Source organism: Psammomys obesus, unplaced genomic scaffold, assembly GCF_907164565.1.
Source record: "Psammomys obesus unplaced genomic scaffold, mPsaObe1.curated_primary_1811, whole genome shotgun sequence".
Taxonomy (NCBI): Eukaryota; Metazoa; Chordata; class Mammalia; order Rodentia; family Muridae; genus Psammomys; species Psammomys obesus.
In genome coordinates, this window is record NW_026585894.1 from 9,046,190 (window position 1) to 9,069,087 (window position 22,898).

Here is a 22,898-nt window from a genome sequence, read left to right on the forward strand (position 1 = left end):
TTTTTTTTTTTTTTTTTTTTTTTTTTTTTTTTTTTTTTTTTTTTTTTCGACTGGAACTCTCAGTCTCAGGCACCCTTGTGCCCACCGATCAGCCTGGGAAAGTGATCGGGACAGGCAGGCTTGGGGCACAAGCCCGGAGACCCAAAGTCTGTGGAATCTTCAGAAATAGGATCACACCATCAACTTCTGGAAGACAAGGGATAGTATTGGCAATAACATACTATTATGAATAATGCTGCTATGAACATAGCTGAGCAAATGTTCTTGTTATATGATTTAGCATCTTTGCGACATATGCCCAAGAAAGGTATAGATGGATATTGAGGTAGTACTATACCTAATTTTCTGAGAAAGAACCAGATTGATTTCAAAAGTGTTTGTACAAAGTTACATTTCCAGCAGCAATGGAGTAGGGTTCACCTTTCCCCAAATGCTCTTCAGCATGAGTAATCTTGAGTTTTTGATCTTAGCCTTTCTGATAGGTGGAAAGTAGAATTATAGGGTCGTTTTGATTTGCATTTCTGGGATGACTAAGGATGTTGAACATTTCTTTAGGTATTTCTCTGCCATTCAATATTCCTTTGTTGAGAATTGCCTGTTTAGCTCTGTACCCCATTCCTTAATTGGGTTAAGTGTTTTGTTGGTGTTTAACTTCTTGAATTTTTCATATATTCTGTATATTAGCCCTCTGTCAGATATAGGGTTGTTAAAGATCTTTTCCCAGTCTGTAGGCTGTCGTTTTGGTCTGATGACAGTGTCCTTTGCTTTATAGAAACTTCAGTTTCAAGCGGTCCGTTTTATTGATAGTTGATCTTAGTGCATGCGCTGTTGATGGTCTGTTCAGGAAGTTGTCTCCTTTGCCAATGAGGTCAATGTTCTTCCCTAATTTTTCTTCTAACGGGTTTAGTGTGCCTGGTTTCATGTTGAAGTCTTTTATCCACTTCGACTTTACCTTTGCAGGGTGGTAAATAAGGGTCTCTTTGCATTTTCCAACTTGTAGGTGATTAGTTAGACCAGCACCAATTGTTGAAGATGCTGTCTTCTTTTCCCATTGTTTAGTTTTGGCTTCTTTGTCAAAAATCAATATCTGTAGGTGTGTGGGTTTATTTCTGGGTCTTCAATTTGATTCCATTGATCCACCAGTTTCTATGCTAGTAACATGCAGTTTTTCTTACAGGTGCTCTGTAATGCTGCTTGATATTCCTACAAAAGACCTTTTATTGTATAGGCTAGTTTTAGCTATTCTGTTTTTTTTTTTTGTCTTTCCATATAAATTTGAGCACTGTTCTTTCAATGTCTGTAAAAAAATTATTTTAGTATTTTGATAGGAATTGCACTGAATCTGTAGATTGCTTTGAGACGGATAGCCATTTTCACTATGGTGAGCCTACCGATCCACAGAATCTGGAAACAACCTAGATGTCCCTCATCTGAAGAATGGTTGCAGAAATTGTGGTACATTTTCACAATGGAATACTACTAAGCAATTAAAAACAAGGAAATTATAAAATTTGCAGACAAATGGTGGGAGCTAGAAAAGATCATCTTGAGTGAGGTAACCAAAGCTAAGAATAACACACATGGAATATAGTCACGTATAAGTGGATATTAACCATATAATATAGGATAAACACACTAAAATCTGTATACCTAAAGAAGCTAAACAAGAAAGAGGACCCAGATGATTAAGATGATTAATCCTAATTCAGAAAGGCAAATTGGATGAACACTGGAAGAGGGAAAAAAAAAAAAAACAAGAAACAGGACAGGAGCTTACCACAGAGGGCCTCTGAAAGACTCTACCCAGCAGAGTATTAAAGCAGATGCTAAGATTCATAGACAAACTTTGATCAGAGAGCAGGGAATCTTATGAAAGAAGGGGGAGATAGAAAGACCTGGAGGGGACAGAAACTCTACAAGGAGAAAAACAGAACCAAGAAGTCTGAGCCCAGGGGTCTTTTCTGATACTAATATTCCAACCAAGGACCATGCATAGAGATAACCTAGAACCCTGCACAGATGTAGCCCATGGCAGCTCAGTTTCCATGTGGGTTCCCTAGTAAGAGGGAGGGGCTGTGTCGGACATGAACTCAGTGGCTGGCTCTTTGACCACCTCCCCCTGTGGGGTGCAGCCTTGTCAGGCCACAGAAGAAGATGTTGTAGCCAGCTCTGATTAGACTTGGTAGGTTAGGGTCAGATGTAATGGGAGAAGGTCATCCCCTATCAGTAGGCTAAGGAAGATCCATAGGAGGAGAAAATGGAATGTGGGTAGAAATAGGAGGAGATGAAAGGGGCTGCAGCAGGGATACCAAGTGAATAAATTTAAATAAATAAATAAGAAAAAAATTACAAAAGTGGTAATCCATTGTTGGCACTGTGAATTTTACTTATGAATCTGAGTTGTGTAATAAGATTAACTGCATTTAAACTCTCCTTATTGTATGTACAAATTTTAATAAGTTTCTACAGTACTAGGTTTCCTAATAATATCTTAAAAGATCTTTAGTATTAGTATTTTTTCTCCTCATAGTCTCTTTCCCCTACCTTTCCTTCCATCTCCCATCATATTTGATCTTTCCTTTCCAATAATCACCATTATACTTTGATACCACTGCTTTCTCTCTCACCTCCCTCAAATCCCTTCTGCATGACCATGGTCTGTTATTAATTTTCTGACCTTTATTGCTTTTGCAAATGAAACATACATAGCTGAATTCAAAGTTAGCAATAAAATAACAGGAAACATATAACCTATATCTTTCTGTGTCTAGGTTTCCTCATAATGTTTGTTTACAGAGCCAACCATTTCATTGTGAATTCCATATTTTAGTATTTATTACTAGCTTTCTCACATTCTCTTATGTTAATGTGTCTTTTTATTTTCCATTGATCAGTTTATGAACAACTAGGCTGTTTCCTTTTCCTGGGAATTAATATGGATGAGAAAGAATCTGTGTAGTAAGATATTGTGTCATTTCAGTGTATATCAAAGAGGGGTGTAGGTGGATATTTTAGATGTATTTGAAGCTTCTAGGGTATTGGCACACTGGTTTCAATAAAAGAAAGTCAGTAATCCATTTGTATATTTAATAAACATGCATATACTTAAAAGAGCATCTTCTTTTTTTAACTGTGTTTTATGTAATCCAGGCTACGCTTTCCCTCACTAGGTATTGTAGGAACCTTGAATTCCTCATCATCCAGCCCCTCCCCCCATCAAATTGTGGCATTGTAATTATACACCATTGTATAAGGGCTGGATATTCATATTTAAGCTATATATTCCTTATTATTTTTTAAATTTAGCACTCCAAAAGTAATGTTGATTTACAGTCTAATGTAGAAGTATTAAATGTATGTGTCACACATTATGGAAGTTGAAAAGAATGTAAGACAAAAGTAGTTTTCAATTTAGTTTTACTGTATGAAACGGTAAAACTCAATGAGCCATAGCACATCATGTTGAACAGAGTAATATTATTTAAACTATATTTACACACAGTGATTTAGAAAGATTGATTCCTTTTACACTAAAACATATCATAAATGCCAGGTATTGATGACAGCTGAATTTATCCAATATGAATATTAATACATAAAAATACATGAGATGTATTTTAATACAAATTCAAAATCATTTATTATGCTTTTCATAAACTTTAATTATATCAAGTCGAATAAATAAATTATTCCAGTCGGAAATGTAATAATTCTAAGAGAAATTGGTGAAATATATATCACTATGAAATGTGTTTAATTGTACAGTAGATTCCACATCAAATCACACCTGTTTACTGAGAACTTAGAAATGCCCATATAATTTTGACCTATCGATTCAAATAAATTTTCATCAATTATTCGTATGATGGGATTAAATAGATACTCAAAGTACAAACTTTTTGATAATTCCTAGGTGTTTAGTAACTTCTGGATTAATCAAGTTTATAATATAATTGATAAAGAGGTAGAAAAAATACAAAACAAATAACACCACAAATGAATTTACATTTATAGCATCAATTTGTCATGAAACTGATAGGAGTGTTAGAAAAGCTTAATAAGGAAGTACTTGTCTTCCAGTGTAGGAGCAAGAAAAGCTTATCCAAAAAGAAGTTACAATGCAGTCAACAACTGAAAGAAATGATCAAATGTTATGTGAGTAGAATGTAAATTTGAGTGTTGATAAAGGTGGGTATCATCACAGGCCCTGAGGACTGAAGCAAATTAAGACATAGGAAGGAACACAGGTGAAAATCCTTCATATGGCTGATAAGCAGACTAAGTATGACCTCCTCTTGAATAAATACTGTAGCTAATAGTAATTAAAGTTTCCTTTTTATCACATGGATATATATAGTGTGTGGATTAAACCTGTCAATATTTGGCTATCTGGAAATAAAAGTCCATTAATTTTCTTAAAATATCATGGAATGTTGTATAGAAACAAGCTAGTAAGTGTGTTGTCATGGTGTAGGAAGCTATCAAATCTGCTCCCTCTTAGCAATTATGTAGATTTATGACCTCCACTATCCACTTCTCTGCTACCTGCATAAAACATCGGATATGTCTTTCTTTTGCTTTGCAAACAATATCTTTCATACTGAATTACAGATTTTTATGAGATTTAGCTACTAATGATCATTTTCTTGCCTCTCCCTTCATTTATTTAATATAAAAGTGTGACTTAATTACTCAGAAGTTTTCATATCATCCTTTCTGTATAAGAAAAACTAATATGCTGTCTTCTTAATCTTCTCAATACAATATTTCAAGAATGTGGAGTACTACTGAACAAAAGGTCAGCAGTGATGACAGGTTTTAGATGAGGTGATAAATATCATTAAAACAGAGGAATCTTCAGATAACTTTGCTCATTATTGTTATTAAATGACCTTTAATTTCTTATTTCTTGTACATGATGTAATATATTTTTTAGTATGAGATGCTTACATGTTCCCTGACAACTGACATTGATACCAGGATATGAACGAGATATATAGAAATATGACATCTGATTCATACGTTTATACCAAATGTATCATTTCTTAATGTTCTTAAAGTGTTTTATGTTTTTTTTTCTGTGTGGAACTGAGATAGAAGGACAAAGATAGATTGAGTATCTGTATACTACTTTGAAAATACATATATTTGGAAATTATGTAATCTGAGATATCTTCCTTTGTTTTATTTATTTAGAAGATGATTACATGATGAAAATACAATACATAAAAAGGAATTAAATTAAATTGGCATATATGTATATGTATACATACATACATAAATGCATACATATCTTATGCTTGTCTAATCCTTTTCGTTATAAACTAATACGAAGTACGATTTTATACAATAAGGTTAATAGATTACACACAATGATAAAACTACTTGCTAATTAAGCACTTAAAACTTTTCTACCACTTGAAAAAATAATGATCTCTTAGATAATTTTAATATGCACAAACAACTTTTATGCTAACTATTCCTTAGCATGCCCTTCCTGAGAAATACAAAGGAAACTAGTTCACTATAGACAGAATGTTACAGGTTTGCAATGGAGAGATAATCCCTGATGTGCTTAATAAATGCACTGAAGCAAGCATTCTTATCATACTTTATAGTAACATCTAAATTTAACTCAGGTTATCTATAATAATCATATTTTAAAATTTTATTTAATAAATTAATTTAATATGTTGAGTATGTTAGGTGCTGTTTTGTTCCCTTTGTAAATATAAACAAAGTTAATATTTTTAAGAGCTCTGCAAAATGAAACTGCTACTAATCATGATTTATAAATGAGAATATTAATATTCAGAAGGCTTAAATAAGTTTCCTAGAGTCAATGATATGATAAGTGGTATCATCAAGATTTAAATATAATCAGTCATATCTCAGTATGTGACTCTTAACATCCAATTAAAATGTATCATATTGCATTCAATTATCACCCCCTGGTCAAATTCAAATCAGGAAGAAAGAAAATGAATCATCACACTTCTACCCCATCATTAACTCCTCAAAGAGCCATTTTAAATTACATACCTGAATCCACCACTTCTCCCAAATATACAGACAACCAAAATTGGTACCCCATCTCTTCATGTTGCTACTTGGTATGTTTGCTAGTTCATTCTTATTCTTCCTCTCACTTCTCATCCTAACCTTCCTGGTGGAAGGAACTAGTCTCTGTATACTCATCTCTATTGTCTCACTCTCTAATCACAGACCACTGGTGTGTAACGAAAATCGTTCTGTTAAATGATGAATATTTGAAAATTCATTTTCTTTACAAATTCACACCCAAAGTACTTCAGTTTATTTGATGGGAGATAAATAGCCCACACAATCACTGAATCAGAACATTTGAGGCAAATTGACTTCTAAAAGACATCTGCCTATATTAACTTCTTTACTTCCCCCTTCAGTCAAGTCCTTTAAAGGTATAGGTAGTTCTGCACTTTCTTTTGATAGCCATTCAAATGGCTAATATTTATTGCAGAAATACAATCATTTTTCTCTGTAGCCTGAGTCATTCGAGCCCAGTATCTTACCTTATGTCTTATTTTGAAGGATTCTGATGACATTCAGTTTAAAGCTTTGACAAATAGGAAGCAGAGATCCATTATACTCTCTATCTGTCTGTGGAGTAACAACCAAGCTCTTGTCCTTCTTGCCTTCAACTTTTCCTTTGATCACTCTTGGATTGGTAGTACTTGTACTTACAAGTTTCCTTTCAAGTGAACAGTACACTGCAAACATTATTTTCCACTGTTCACTCTGAAAGTTTACTTCAACAGATCCTTAATAATTGGTCTGCCTGAATTTCTTACTCTGTGGGGTTGATATCTCTGGAATTAACTGAGTAAGCTTCACCTTGTGTGTTCTTTTGAGGGTAGGAACACAGAATGGACATTTGTTTTTCAGAGTTACTTTCCTCTTTAGAGTCAGTCAGAGTGCATTTTCCTCCTTTTCCTTCCAGCAGTCATTTACCACCTTTCTTCAAATATAATCAGTCTTTTGTACAAGATAGAGAAAACAAAGTCCCAATTTGCAAACAGTTAACTCTACAGTTGCAGGGCTCTTCTCTTCCACAGTGTTTTCTATTGAATTCAGCTATATTAAATGTCAGTAACATGGTATAAGAAAGAGTTGCCATGAAAAAAAAATAAACAAAACAGAAATGTGGCTGCAAAAGACTCTTGGTTAAATCAACGTTTCTAGTGGACAAATGAAGAGAAAAGCTCTCCATTAATTTTTGGTAAAGTTATTCAAGCATAGTAGAACTTTTGCTTTAGAATTTTCTATCAACAGGAAAGACAATTAAAGGAGTAGGGAATAATATTTGTGGAAACTTGCAATGGAAGAAAAATGTATAATACTTTAGATGATGTTTCTATCACCAAAATAAGTCTTCCATCTCTGGCAAATCTTTGTCTAATAATGTTCAATTACTCTTTCATCTCAAAGAAGATCACGACATGTTATTTAATAGTTTTAAAATTCTGTTTAAACCAAGGACCATGCATGGATATAACCTAAAACCCCTGCTCGGATGTAGCCCATGGTAGCTCAGCATCCAAATGGGTTCCCTAGAAATGGAGACAAGGATTAGTTCTGACATGAACTCAATGAGTGGCTCATTGAGCTTCCCCTTCCCCCTCTGAGGGAGGAGCAGCTTTTCTGGGCCACAGATAAGGACATTGCAGCCAGTCCTGAAGATAGCTGATAAGCTAGGATCAAATAGAAGGGGAGGAGAACCTCCCCTATCAGTGGACTTTGAAGGGGATAGGAAGTAGATGAGGGAGAGAGGGTGAGGTTGGGAAGGAACAAAGGAGAGGGCTATGGCTGGGATACAAGTGAATGACCTGTGATTAAAATAAAAAAATAAAAAAATTAAATAGGAAAAAATTAAAAGCCTGTTTAAAATACATTTGTATACATAAAAACACTCTTACCATATAAGAGTGTTTAATTATTTTCTGTCTTGTATAATTTCTTGAAAAATATTATATTTTATTTATTTCAGTCTGATTCATAATTATTGATTATCTACTCTATGTTGAGGATGCATGGTTCTATATTCTACTGGTATAACAATAAACATGATTGCCAAATCTTACTCTACTTGTAATAAAAAATTACAAATACTAAATATAATGCATGAAACATATGGGTTGTACAATGTTAACTATAGTAATGTGATTGTATTAAAAAATCTGGAGGTGGTGGGGATCCAAGATGGCAGCGACCAGTGCACACAGTTTCTGAGAAGCAGAGGAGTTGAAGCGCCAGATTGGTGAGTGGAGAGACAACTAAAACCAGGGAAACAAGAGTGAGGCTTTCTGAACAAAAGAGAACATCACACAAGTTGAGACCTTTAGTCTCAGGACACCCGCAGACTTCTTTGAAAAAGAAGAAAAAGGATCCTGTGATTCCCCTGCACTCCCCTCCCCTCTTTCAGGCCTCCCTTCTCCTCAGCACAGCTGGCTCAAAGATATTCTCAGCAAAAAACTCACTGCCTGTGGACTGTAAGAGCAGAAGCAGGGCTCCTAGCTCCTCAGTGGTGGCAACCAGTGTTAGCCTCCTTCAAAGTCCCAGATCAACAGAACTACCCTCCCTGGGTCCCACATCTGCGAGCAGCCATATGGACTCCGCAGGGCCTCTCAGCCAGTGACTGTAAGGCCTGCCACACACCTCAGTGGCAGATAATAGGCTATACAGCCACCAAAGATCTACCAAACAAACTAGGCACATGAGGCGCTGGGCCACCCAGGTCTGCAGACCACTTATGTAGGCCCCCAGGACTTCCCATAAGGCATCTGGACTGGCATCCCAGTCTGTGGATGCAGCTTGACTCCCTAATATGGCATCTGCAGCACCACTGAGCTGGCAGAGCTCATCAGTCCTCCTGCATATGACTCAGCAGGTCCAAACCATAGAGTAGAGAGTCCAGATACCCGAAACCTTGTGTATGTGACCCACACACACACCCACTGTGGGAAACAGAGGAGTTCTTGAGACATTGAAGTCCCTGCTCTGCTGGTCCAAAAGTGGAGTCCAGGCAAATAACACCAGAAGCTCAGAAAGAACCGAATACCAATAGCCTGTAGGCCCCTGAGGTATTCAGGGAATTTGCATAAGGAAACTACTCAGTGATTATCTCCAGCACTTGCTACATCTACAGCACATATGCAACAAGTAAACCCTTAGATGCTTGCAAGGCATAACTCCTCCCACCCACTCAAGGGTTTTACGTTTTCTATCACCCTGTCCCTCAAGGCACACTTCCAGGCATACCCATATGCTCACTAGCTTTTGTCCTTCTGTGCCCATGGACTTTCCTCCCATAGGTACAGCTGAAAAACCAACTGACATGATCAAACCATTGGACCTCTCTCATCTTCCTGAAGGATTCTCGAGACACCAAAAAAACAGTACCAGTCTGAACTGCAGAATCCAGGAACAAACAGTAAAGGATAAACAAATGACAAGAAGTTGGTGGAAGAACACATCCAACATTAATTAGGACATCATGTCTTCACCAGCACCCCCCAAAATTAATGGATACTACAATTCATCAGAAAGAGAGGAAAATGACTTTAAAGCTATGCTTTTCCAGTTATTTGAGGCATGTAAGAGGAAACAAACAAATATCTCAAACAAATAGCCATAAAAATACAAATAGTTGAAGATGAAACAAAAAAATCTCTCAGAGAATTGGCCACCCAAGTGGAGGCAAAGAAAGAGGAAATAAACAAAGATCTCAAAGAAACACAGGCAAATATAGCCAAACAAATAGAGGCACAAGAAGAGATACAATTGGTGGCATATAGAGAGGAAAAGAACAAAAAAAAATAGAGACTATCATTGAGAGACAGCAATCCACGTTCAAACAGATGAAGGAAATGGTCCAAAGCATGAAAACAGAATTAGAATCAATAAAGAACACATGAACTGAGAAAATCCTGGAGCTGTAGAAGCTAGAGAAAAGATCAGGAACCACAAACATAAGCATCACAAATAGAATACAAGGGATGGAAGAAAGAATCACTGGTGCAGAAGATGCACTTGCAGAAAATGATACTTAGCTCAAGAAAAAGTATAATTGGTGAAGTCCCAAACACAAAACAGCCAAGAAATCAAGGATGCCATGAAAAGTCAAAATATAAGTCCAAGTGGATCAATGACCTCAACATAAAACCAGACACATTAAATAGGCTAGAAAAAAAGTGGGGAATACCCTAGAACTCATTGGTACAGGAGGAAACTTCCTGAACAGAACACCAACAGCACAGGCTCTAAGGGCAATATTCAATAAATAGGACCTCATGAAACTGAAAAGCTTCTGTAAAGCAAAAGACACCGTCATCAAAACAAAGCGACTGCCTACAGATTGGGAAAGAATCTTCACCAACCCTTTATTTGACAGAGGACTCATATCCAGTATATATAAAGAATTAAAGAAACTGAAAAGCAGCAAGCCAAATAATCCACTTAAAAATGGGGAAAAGAGCTAAACTGAGAATTCTCAATAGAGGAATATCGAATGTCAGAGAAGCATTTAAAGAAATGCTCAACCTCATTAGCCATTAGGGAAATGCAAATCAAAACAACCCTGAGATTTCACCTTACACCCATCAGAATGGCCAAGATCAAAAACTGAAGTGACAACACATGCTGGGGAGATTGTGGAGAAAGGGGAACCCTTCTCCACTGCTGGTGGGAATGTAAACTGGTACAACCACTCTGGAAATCAATCTGAAGCTTTCTCAGACAACTAGGAATAGCGCTTCCTCGAGATCCAGCCATACCACTCCTAGGCATATATCCAAAAAAGGCTCAAGTACACAAAAAGGACATTTGCTCAACCATGTTTGTAGAAGCTTTATTTGTAATAGCCAGAAGCTGAAAACAACCCAGATGCCCCTCAACTGAAGAATGGATGCAGAAATTATGGTACATCTATACAATGGAGTATTACTCAGCAATGAAAAATAAGGAAATCATGAAATTTGCAGGTAAATGGTGATACCCAGAAAGGATCATCCTGAGTGAGTTGTCCCAGAAGCAAAAAGACACACACTGTATATACTCACTCATATAGACATACAACATGGGACAAACCCACTAAAATCTGTGCATCTAAAGAAACTAAGCAAGAGAGAGGACCCTAACTAAAACGCTCAATCCCCATCTTGAAAGTCAAAGATGATGGACATCAGAAGAAGAAGAAAACAGGAAACAACCTAGGAACCTGCTACAGAGGGCCTCTGAAAGCCTCTGCCATGCAGACTATCAAAGGAGATGCTGAGCCTGATGGCCAACTGTTGGGCAGAGTGAATGGAATTTTATGTAAGAAGTAGGGAATAGTAAGAGCTGGAGAGGATAGGAACTCCACAAGGAGAGCAACAGAACAAGAAAATTTGAACACAAGGAACTTCCCAAAGACTCATACTCCAACCAAGGACTATTCATGGCGATAACCTAGAATCCCTGCACAGATGTAGCCCATGGCAGTTCAGTGTCCAAGTGGATTACATAGTAATCTGACAGAATCTGATTGGCCTGCTCTTTGATCACCTCTCCCTGAGAGGGGAGCAGTCTTACCAGGCCACAGAAGAGGACAATGCAGCCACTTCTGATGAGAAATAATAGACTAAAATCAGAAAGAAGGAGAGGAGAACCTCACCTATCAGTGGACTTGGGGAGGAGCATGCATGCAGAAAGAGGAGGGAGGGTGGGATTGGGAGGGGAGGAGGGAGGGGTTTATGGGTGGATACAAAATTAATAAAGTGTAATTAAAAAAAAAGAATAACAGGAACTGATGAAAAAGAAGACTCCATGTTCCAAGGTCCAGAACATATTTTCAAGAAAATCATAGAAGAAAAATTTCCCAACTTAAAGAAAGAGATGTCCATAAATATACAAGAGGTCTACAGAACAGCAAATAGACTAGACTCATGCCACATCACAGTCAAAACACTAAATCTACAGAACAAAGAAAAGATATTAAAAGCAACAAGGGAAAAAGGCCAAGTAACATATAAAGATAGACCTATCAGAATTCCACCAGGCTTCTCATCAGAAACTATGAAAGCCAGAAGGACCTGGGCAGATGTCATGCAGACTTTAAGGGACCACAGATGCCAACACAGACTACTATAAACTGCAAAGCTCTCAATCAAGATAGATGGAGAAAACAAAAATATTCCATGACAAAACTAAATTTAATCAATAACCACATAACAAACCAGCCCTACAGAAGATACTTGAAGGAAAATTCCAATCCAGCAAAAACAACTATACCCAAGAAAATATAGGATACAGATAACTTCCCCCCAAAAAATTTAAATGAAAATAAGCAATGAATCACAGTAAGACTACCAACTGTTGGGATCGGTAAGCAGGCACTTCTACAGGGAGCCCCAGTTAGACCGGTTATCAGGCATTTGTGAAGACACACTGATCACCTGGAATTACCTGCGCATGCCCATGTTCACAATATAAGAGAACTGGAACCCTCCCCCCTCTTTCTTCTTCCTCTTCCTCTCTTCTCCTCTCTCTCTCTCTCTCTCTTCCTTTTTCTATCTCTGCTCCTTTCCCCCCCTTCCCCTAATAAACCTCCCACATGGAACCGATCTCCTGGCGTGATTAGTGATGATTAGTGAACCCGCGTGTAACCTTCACATTTGCACGTTTCCTAACACCAACTCCACAATAAAAGGAACTAACGTTCATTGGTCACTATTATCTATCAAAATCAATGGACTCAACTATCTAAGAAAGAGACACAGACTAACAGATTTGTTAGAGAAAAAGGATCCAACATTCTGCTGCATCGAAGAAACACACCTGTGCAACAAAGATAAATACTAACTCAGAGTAAAGAGATTGAAAAATCTTTTCTAAGCAAATGGACCCAGAAAACTAGCTGGGGTAGTTATTCTAATATCCAATAAAATACTTTCAACAACAAAAAAAAATCAATCAAAAAAGATGAGGAGGGGCACTACATTCTCATCAAAATAATAATCTACCAAGAGGACATAAAAATCTGAACATCTATGCCCCAAATACAAGAGCACCTACATTCATAAATGAATCATTATTAAAGCTTAAATCACACACTGATCCTAACACCTTAATAGTGGGAGACTTCAACACCCCACTATCACCAAAGGACAGATCATCTAGACAGACTCCAAATAGGGAAATAAAGGCACTTACAGAGCCCCTAATTCAAATGGACCTAATAGATGTCTACAGAACTTTTTCACCCAAACTCAAAAGAGTATACCTTCTTTTCAGCACCAAATGGAACCTTCTCCAAAATAGAACATATAGTTGGTCACAAAGCAAGCCTCAACAGACACAAGAAGATTGCAATAATCCCATGTATTCTATCTGATCACCATGGACTAAAGCTGGACCTCAACAACAATAGAAATGGCAAAAAGTCTACATGCACATGGAAACTGAACAACTTGATACTCAATGACAGCTGGGATAAGGAAGAAAGAAAGAAAGAAATTAAAGACTTCCTAGAATTTGATGAAAATGAAGATACAATATACCCAAATTTATGGGACACAAGGAAAGCAGTGCTCAGAGGAATATTCAAAGCACTAAGTACCTGCAAGAAAAAATTCATTACATCTCATACAAAGCAACTTAATGGCCCAACTGAAAGCCCTAGGGAAAAAAAAAGAAGCAGACACACCCAAGAGGAGTACACTACTGATAATAATCAAACTCAGGGCAGAAATCAATCAATTAGAAACAAATAAAACTATTTAAAGAATCAGTGAAACCAAGAGCTGATTCTTTGAGAATATCAACAAGATAGACAAACACTTAGCCAAACTAACTAAAAGTCAGAGAGAATCTATCCAAATCAGCAAAATTATAAATGAAAAGAGGGACATAACTACAGACAATGAGGAAATCCAAACACTCATTATTAGTCCTTACTACAAAAGCCTATATGCCACAAAATTTGAAAATCTAAAAGAAATGGACAATTTCCTTGATAGAGTCCATCTGCCAAAATTAAGTCAATATCAGGTGGAAATATTGAATAGCCCTATATCCCCCAAGAAAATACAAGCTGTCATCAACAGTCCCCCTTACAAAAAAAGCCCTGGTCCAGATGGTTTCAGAACAGAATTCTACCAGATCTTCAAGGAAGTGCTAATTCCTATTCTTTCCAAACTATTCCACAAAATAGAAACAGAAAGAACATTACCAAACTCATTCAATGAAGCCACAGTCACCTTGATACCTAAACCACACAAAGACCTAATGAAAAAAGAGAACTTAAGATCTATCTCTCTTAAAAACACTGATGCAAAAATATTCAATAAAATACTTGAAAACTGAATCCAAGAACACATAAAAGATATCGTCCACCATGACCAAGTAGGCTTCATCCCAGGCATGCAAGGGTGGTTCAATATACAAAAATCCATCAATGAAATCCACAATATAAACAAACTGAAGGAGAAAAACCAGATTATCTTCTCCTTAGATGCGGAAAAAGCATTTGAAAAAATCCAACATCTATTAATGTTTAAAGACTTAGAGAGTTCGGGATACAAGGCACATACCTAAACATAGTAACAGCAATATACAGCAAATTGATAGCCAACATCAAACTCAATGGAGAAAAACTTAAATCAATCCCACTGAAATCAGTGACAAGGCAAGGCTGCCCACTCTCTCCATATCTCTTCCCCATAGTACTTGAAGTCCTAGCCAGAGCAATAAGACAACTAAAGGAGATCAAGGGGATACAAATCGGAAAGGAAGAGGTCAACGTGTCACTATTCGCAGATGATATGATAGTATATATGAGCAACCCCAAAAATTCAACCAGATAATTCCTTGAGCTGATAAGCACCTTCAGCAAAGTGGCTGGATACAAAATTAACTCAGAAAAATCAGAAGCCCTCCTCTATACCCAAGACAAAAAGACTGAGAAAGACATCAGGGAAACAGCACCCTTCACAATATCCACTAACAACATAAAATACCTTACCTTGGCATGACTCTAACCTAGCAGGTGAAAGACCTGTCTGAAAAAAAAAAAACAAAAACAACAACAACAAAAAAACCTTCAAGTGTCTGCAGAAAGAAATTGAAGTAGATATCAGGAGATGGAAAGATGTTCAGTGCTAATGGATCAGTAGGAATAACATAGTGAAAATGACCATTGTGCCACAGCAATCTAAAGATTCAATGCATTTTCCATCAAAGTACCAACAAAATCCTTTACAGACCTTAAAAAAATATTAACTTCATTTGGAAAAACAAAAAACCCAGAATTTCCAAAACGATCCTGTACAACAACAGAGCATCTGGAGATATCTCCATCCCTGATCTCAAGCTTTATTACAGATCAATAGTAATAAAAACTGCATGGTTTAGGCATAGAAGCACAAAGGCAGATCAATGGAACCTAACAGAAGACCCAGAAATAAACCCACAAACAAATGAACACTTGATTTCTGACAAAGAACCTAAAACCATTCAATGGAAAAAAGATCGCATCTTCAACAAATGGTGCTGGTCCAACTGGATGTCAACATGCAGAAAAATGAGAATAGGTCCAAATTTGTAACCCTGCACAAAACTAAATTCCAAGTGGACCAAAAACCTCAACATGAAACCAGATCCAATAAATCGGTTAGAAGAAAAATTGAGGAAGAGCCTACAACCCATTAGCACAGGAGACAACTTCCTGAACAGAATACCAATAGCACAGGCTCTAAGAGCAACAATCAATAAATGGGACTTCATGAAACTGAAAAGCTTCTGTAAAGCAAAAGACACTGTCATCAGAACAAAACGACAACCTACACATTGGGAAAGAATCTTCACCAACCCTATATCTGACAGAGGGCTGACATCCAGAATATATAAAGAACTAAAAAGTTAAAAAGCAATAAAATCAATACAATTAAAATGGGGTAATGAGCTAAACAGAGAATTCTCAATAGAGGAATATCGAATGGCAAAGAAACACTTATAGAGATGTTCAACATCCTTATCCATCAGAAAGATGCAAACTGAAATGACCCTGAGATTATACCTGATACCTATCAGAATGGCTAAGATCAAAAACTCAAGTGACAACACATGTTGGAGAACTTGTGGAGAAAGGGAAACCCTCCTCCATTGCTGGTTAAAATGTAATTTTGTACAACCACTTTGGAAATCAATCTGGTGCTTTCTCAGACAATTAGGAATAGCACTTCCTCAAGATCCAGATATACCACTCCTAGGCATATATCCAAAAGATGCTCAAGTACACAACAAGGACATTTGCTCAACCATGTTTGTAGCAGTTTTATTCGCAATAGCCAGAACCTTGAAATAACCCAGCTGTCCATAAACAGAGGAATGGATGCAGAAATTGTTTTACCAGCAGTTAAAAATAAGGAAATCATGAAATTTGTAGGCAAATGGTGGGATCAAGAAAAGTTCATTCTGAGTGAGGTATCCCAGAAGAAGAAAGACACACATGGTATATACTCACTTATCAGTGGGTATTAGACCTATAAGATAGATAAACATACTGAAATTTGTACACCTAAATAAGACAAACCAGAAAGAGGACCCAGGGAAAGTTGATCAACCCTCACTTAGAAAGACAAATGGGATGGACATTGGATGGAGGAGAAAACAAGTAACAGGACAGGAGCCTACCACAGAGGGCCTCTGAAAGACTCTACCTAGCAGTGTATCAAAACTGATACTGAGACTCATAACCAAGCCTTTGACAGAGTACAGGGAATCATATAAAAGAAGGGGGAATTAGTATTACTTGGAGAGGACAGGAGCCCCACAAGGACCAAATATATCTGGGCACAGGGGTCTTTTTATGAGACCGTATCTCCTGTAAAGGACCATGTGTGGACATAACCTAGAACCCCTGCTCAGATTTAGCCCATAGTAACTCAGTATCCAAGTGGGTACCCTAGTAAGGGGAACAATGACTATTTTTTAGATGAACTCAATGGCTGGTTGTTTGAAATTCCCCGCCTACACACACACACACCCAAGGGAGGAGTATCCCTGCTAGGCCACAGAGGAGGACTTTGCAGCCAGTCCTGAAGATACCTGATAAGGTAGTGTCAGATGGAAGGGGAGGAGGTCCTTCCCTATCAGTGGACTTGGAAAGGAGTGGGGAGAACATGAGGGAGGGATGGTGGGGTTGGGAGGGAATGAGGGAGCAAGATACAGCTAGGATACAAAGTTAATAAACTAATATTAGAAAAATATATGGAGGTATGATAAAGAAGATTTAAATTAAAATTTTTAATCAGACACTCCTGGCATACCTAAGCATTAGATATTTGAGCAAAGATAGAATAGACATGAAAAAAAATGAAGTAGCTGTTTGGGAAAGCATTATTCTCTGTAGAAGACATTAATAAATAATGTCCTAAGGCAACAGTATATGTAGAAGAAATCTCTTGTGTCTGTACAGAACCATTACCTGTCAATAAAAAGCGAATGACCTATGGATAAGAGAGAAAATTGACGTTTGGACATTTGGCAGGCAGAAAGTAAACTGGAATAGAGCTTGGGATCGAGATTCTCTTGGGAAAATGTGAGGAGAAGAGACATATGCTACCTGAGCTCAGGTAACCAGCCATGTGGCAAAATGTAGGCAAGTAAAATAGATTAAGTTAAGTTCTGAGCTAGTCAGAGAAGAGCCTATCTATATGGCCTAGGTATTTGTTAATAATATTTTGAGTCCTATGGATCATTATTCCTGGAGCTAGAAATAAGAAGGAAAACCACCTACAACATAATGGCCTACAACAAATACATAGCATTTACCACTGTTTATGAAAGAAACAGCCCTTTCTTCAAAGTAACAACAGATAGTTTATTGTTGAGCCAGAATAATCATGGCCCTAGAGCACAAAGTTTGTTTTCTTTAAACAGAGTGTCCCAAGGAAGTAGCAATTTTGTAAACATTTTTTAAAGATTATTTTTAATTTTGTATGTCAGTTGGGACGACTATCTCTGTGAGGGTACGTGGACATTCGTTTTGATCCCCATGAAAGCCAGAGGCATAGAATCAAATTGAGATTGGAGTCATAGGTACTTATAGCTGTCCAATGTAGTTGATTCGAATTGAACTGATGTCCTCCAGTCACTCTTAACGAATGAGACAAGTTGCCAGCCCCCATCACAAACTTTTTATAGCAGTAATAAAAAGACATAAAATAACAGTTACCAATACAGTAGTGGGTCCATTAAATATACTCCAAGCAGTAAAAACTATGTTATAAATCTTAGGAGATATTCTTTTGGTACCTTCTTCTGGCCTTTCCTGGCATCAGGCTTGTACTTGTAGATACATACATGCAACCAAAAGATTCACACACATTAGGAAATTAAAGAAATGTAAATGACACAACTAATGGCATTCTCATAAAGTAATAAATTCTGACTCACAAGTAAGCATGATGTTGAAACATTTTTTTTTTAAATTAAGAATTTAAAGCTTGAAGGTGTACTCAGCAGGTAGAACTCTTTCCATACCTGTCAAAGCTTAGGTTCAACCCTCAGCATGGGGTAGGAACTACAGTCAATTCTATTTGTTAAACTGGTTTTCTCATTAACTGAGATTAAAGACAGCAGTATATTTGGTTATTTTAAGAATTATCAAGTATATGTATTAAATACTTTCATGAGGTATCAGGACATATTCCTAGGGTATTTCATGTATCTGTATAAACAGGTATGTCAAATTGGTTGAGATCTGGTGACTTACATGTTAAGGCTTCTTAAAATCCTTTTCAACACTTTTTGAAAGACAGATCAGGTGAGGGACAGATATCATTTGGCATGACTATATTTCAGCTCCAGGGTCAATGTCTACAATGAAGCCCCAAATCACAATGAAAGCTGGAGGTAAGGAGAGGCCTTAAGTTTGAAATGTCAATACTTTAATGGAGCACACAGGCTGAACTCCACAATCTGAGCTCATCTGTGTGCTCTTTCTTTTAATTGTTCCCTCACATTTTGTCTTTTTTTTTAAACCATTAAAAGCAACATATCATATCTGATGCATCAGTATGCAAGTGTGAAATGGAATCCACCCAGATGCACAGACATTTAGAAGATGAGAACACTTTCAGAGTTGCCACTGAAAGAGGTTGTGGGCTTTTGACACGGTTCCACGCTATCTCCTATAGCAGCTTTGACCTGATCTCTCAGAGACATCTTGACTTCACCACAGAAAATAATTTCAGGCCAAGTCCAGGTGAAACAGAACTGAAGTTTATTAGGACATAGAAACTTAAAGTAGATTTAAACAGGAATTAACAAAAAGAGATGTTTAGGAAAGGTCAGCACACCCAAGTATGAGTGTGACTTCTCAAGGGAGGATTGTTCTCCACAGTTGTGTTAATAGTAGGTGGACAGATTATTTTGGCAGCTATATAGATATATATCAACAGGTTGCAAAGAATCCCTGCCACCACCATTTGATAAATGAGACCATGGCATGGGTTGAGATGTGCTTTTGGTAGGATTATGTTCTAATAAGATGAAACCATGGATTACAAAGGTTTCACAAGGGCATTAAGTTGTATATTTTAGTATAAATGGGGTTTCTCCTAAGTTTTCCAGAAAACTGAGGATTTGCAGCAAGAAAAGGAAAATGGTCACAAGCATTATTCATTGGATATTTGAATATTTATTCATTATTTGGAATTTCTCTAAAAGAGGACTATTATCTCTGCCTGCAAAGAAAATACTACTCGTTTTGATGGTATTCTAGGCTTTGGTGGTGAGAGGCTTCAACCAAACTCCAGGGTAAGGAGATCTTTTCCATCCCCATATTTCCATACTTGCTTCCCCTTTTTACTGCCTCAGGAAGCCCTTTAAATATCGCATTACTTGATCGATGTTGGGGCAACCAGAAAGTAACGGCTGTGAAAATTCCTTAGTGATTAAACGGCAGTGGAGGCAAAGAGTATTTCCAGACTTCTTGACACCTGCCAACATGAAAGGTGAGCAAAGTAAACAATCTCTGCCAATTACTGTGCATGTAATCCTGAGTGTACTTAAGAAAGAGTGTCCTCCCGGCATAAAACTAAAGTCCAAGTGGATCAAAGACTACAACATAAAACCAGACACACTAAATTGGTTAGGAGAAAAAGTGTGGAAGAGCCTAGAACTCAATGGTACAGTAAATCATTCCCTGAGAAGAAAACCAGTAACACAGGCTCTAAGATCAATAGTCAGTAAATGGGACCTCATGAAACTGAAAAACTTCTGTAAAGCAAAGGACACTGTTGTCAGAACAAAACGAGAGCCTATAGACTGGGAAAGGATCTTCAACAACCCTATATCTGACAGAGGGCTAATAAGCAGAATGTATTAAGAACTCAAGAAGTTAAAAAGCAAAAAATCAGGTAATCAAATTTAAAAATGTTGTACAAAGCTAAACAGAGAATTCTCAACAGAGATGTATCTAAAGGCAGAGAAACACTTAAAGAAATGCTCAATGTCCTTAGTCATCATGGAAATGCAGATCAAAACAACCCTGAGATTTCACCTTACACGTATCAGAATGGCTAAGATCAAAAACTCAAATGACAATACATGCTGGAGAGGATGTGGAGAAAGGGGAAGCCTATTCCATTGCTGGTGGGAATGTAAACTTGTACAACCACTTTGGAAATCAGTCTGGTACTTTCTCAGACAATTAGAAATAGTTTTTCCTCAAGATCTAGCTGTACCACTCTTAGTCATATGTCCAAAATATGCTCAAGTATACAACAAGGACATTTGTTCAACCATGTTCATAGCAGCTTTATTAATAATAGCTAGAACCTGGAAACAACCCAGATGTCCCTCAATGGAAGAATGGATACAGAAATTTTGGTTCATTTACACAATGGAATACTACTCAGCAATTAAAAACAAGGAAATGATGAAATTTTCCAGGCAAATGGTGGGATCTAGAAAAGATCATCCTGAATGAGGTATCCCAGAAGCAGAAAGACACACACGGTATATATTCACTGATAGGATAAGCATACTGAAATCTGTACACCTAAAGAAGCTAAGCAGGAAGGAGAACCCTGGGTAAGATGATCAAACCTCATTCAGAAAGGCAAAGGAGATGGACATTTGAAGAAGGAGAAAACAGGAAACAGGACAGGAGCCTAACACAGAGGGACCCTGAAACTCCACCCAGCAGTCTATCAAAGCAGATGCTGAGACTCATAGCCAAGCTTTGGGCAGAGTGCAGGGAATGTTTTGAAAAAAGAGGGAGATAGAAAGTCCTGGCAGGGACAAGAGCACCACAAGGAGAGCAAAAGAACCAAAATATCTGGGCCCACTTGTCTTTTCTGAGACTGCTTCTCCAACCAAGGATCATTCATGTATATAACCTAGAACTGCTGCTGCTTATGGCAGCTCATATCCAATTGGGTTCTCTAGTAAGGGAAATAGGGACTGTCTATGACATGAACTCAGTGGTAGACTCTTTGATCTCTTCCCCCCTCTGGGGGAGCAGCATCCTTGCCAAGCTACAGAGGAGGACAATACACTCAGTCCTGATGAGACCTGATAAGCTAGGGTCAGATGGAAGGGGAGGAGGACCTCCTGTATCAGTGGACTTGGGCATGGGAGAAATTGTATGAAGGAGGGCAGGATTGGGAGAGAATAAGGGAAGGGGTTACAGCTGGGATATAAAACGAGTTAACTGTAATTAATATAAAAATATAAATTTAATTAAAAAGATTTAACATGTGACTCCCAAATGATCTCAACTAATAACTTGGACTTCACAGAATGAACAATTGTTAAGTTTCACTAATTGTTTTTGTTGTATGATAATAGGAGTCCTAGAGTGAAATCCATGTAAAGAGTTTTCATCACCTGTCATTAATTGAAAAGATCAATAGTCAATATTATTATATCAGGAATGTATGGGAGACAAAAAAGGAAGGCCTTTTGATTTGTGTGATATCGGAAGCAATTTTCTGAATAGAAAATGAAACTCCTTTGTAGAGCACATTAGGACGCTCAAAGTAATGGTGGGAAGGGCTGCCTGCTTTTAAAATAAAAACAAATGAACATCTTTAAACAAAATGTCTTTAATTGTATTACAGTAGTAAAGCCCTTTTTATTGTGAAATTCCTTTCAAATAAACTGTCACTTCTACTAACCATATAACTCTTATTTAAAACGGCTAAATACAGTAATTCAATTCTGGTAAAAAAATAATAGAAGTACTTTTCTTTAGTTAATACCTAAAATTTTTCTAATATTTCACTAATAAATAAATTGTTTAATAAGCTAGCTAGCTTATTAAAAGCAATAAGTGATGTTACTGTGTGTGTGTGTGTGTGTGGTTGTATGTTGTACTCGTTTGTGCTTCACAGTCCTATGTCAAAGTCTTAGGAAGAAGCCTTCCAAAGAAATATGATCCATGAAAAAGCCAACAATGGAAATAATACTGACATACATACATTTCAACTAACCATGGTCCAGAGGGGATTGCTGAGACTAAAGCATCAACCAAGGACCATGTATCAACCGAAAGTATGCTCCCCACAAAGATGTAGCAGATGGGCCACTTAGGCTTCAAGTGGGTACCCTAGTGAGGGAAGTGAGGACTGCATCTGGCATGGCCTCACTTGCCTGCTTTTTGATCACTTTCCCCTGGCAGGACTGCCTTGACATGCCACAGGGGAAGAGGACATGCTCAGTCTTGATGCAACTTGATGAGCTGGGTGGATAGGAAAGGGAGTTCAGAAAATGGGAGAGGGAAGATGGAGGGAGAGTGGGTGGGACTCAGAGGAGGGAAGGGAATGGGCTACAAAAAGGATGTAAAGTAAAAAAAAAAAGTATATATATATATA